Genomic DNA, 1,339 nt, shown 5'->3' with positions numbered 1-1,339 from the left:
CCTAACATTTTTTATTTTGCAAGTAACATTTTACTTAAAACCCTATTTATTGCTTTTTTTTTTTTTTTTTTTTTTATAAAAGCTGAAAGCCTGAATTTCATAGTGCTAAAACCTAAAACCGAGTATGCTGTGATCATGGCTCATGATTGGCCAGCATCAGCTAGCTAGCTCAGGTCTCACTGCCTATCTCAGCGTTTCTTATATTCTTAAATAACAAAGAGAGGAGAGAAAAGCTTCCCTATTTGGTCCTGTGAGCTACTTCATCCAGCAGCTGTGGAAGAAGGTAGGCATTGGTTGGTACTTCCTGTTTACTTAACTTTGATTTTTATTGTTCACTGGTCTGACTCTGGAGTACTGAGCATGGCCTATTTTCAGGTAATTATTTTCATCCGTTGGCTTCTTAGGATTTTTAGCTGAGCTTTCCCATGATAGGTTACCTCCCCTTTACATTCTTGTTTTATAGGGAACTGCCTTTTAAGCAGGTGTGGTCAACACGTCAGACTTAACTTGTATAGTTTGCCCATTGATAATTTTTCAGGCAATTGCCTTGTGAACATTTACTGCCATCAAAATAGTCTTAGGCGTTTCCTGCAGAACAGAATTGCATCATTTAGCTTAAAAGTATGATTTGAAAACTAATCTAGGTAAACCAATTTAGATAAACTGGTAAAAAGCTTTTTCTATAACTTAATTTATTTTGATTTACCTTAGGTCCACAAGGAATCAGTTTGAGTTTGGAGCAATAACCCATTCATAAAGAGAGCAGCACCTCTGCTGGAGCTGGCACCCAGCTGAATACACAGATACAGCATCCCAGCTTTAGTGAAACCAATGCTGTTCTTAATGTATACGAGGCCTTGGTCTTGCTCCCATCAGTCTTTGACTCTTGTTAAAGCCCCTGCTGACAGGCAACCTGACCTCCAACAGCAGACCCRTTTGCCTTGGGGGTAACAAATGGGAATCCCATTTTATGAGGAGAACAGGGGTGCTCGTTCTGGGGCTGTGCATTAAAGGGGGATGTTTGTTTTCCCAGCTCCTAACAGTTGTGTGTGTCTGGGGGCGCCTGCGGGACTGAACCCTTTAACGTCTCCCCAGGTGCTCCTTAAAGGAATTATTCCCCTTCAGCTTTCTCATGTTACTTAAAGAGAACAAGAAGAAGGGGAAAGGAGCGCAGCCGTCGACACAGCAGTGGAAGGAATCCTGGCTTCCTAGTCTCTTTTTTCCTAATTATGAATCCGCTGGCTCCTGYGGCCGTTGCTCCAGCTCCAGCTGATTTTACAAATTCTAGACATATCAGCCGAATATAGTGTTCATCATCCATCCCTCAGTAGACCTCCTG

The sequence above is a fragment of the Nothoprocta perdicaria genome, unplaced genomic scaffold (genome assembly GCF_003342845.1).
Source record: "Nothoprocta perdicaria isolate Ctin4 unplaced genomic scaffold, notPer1 scaffold_84, whole genome shotgun sequence".
In the NCBI taxonomy this organism is placed as follows: Eukaryota; Metazoa; Chordata; class Aves; order Tinamiformes; family Tinamidae; genus Nothoprocta; species Nothoprocta perdicaria.
This window is presented reverse-complemented; position numbering follows the sequence as displayed.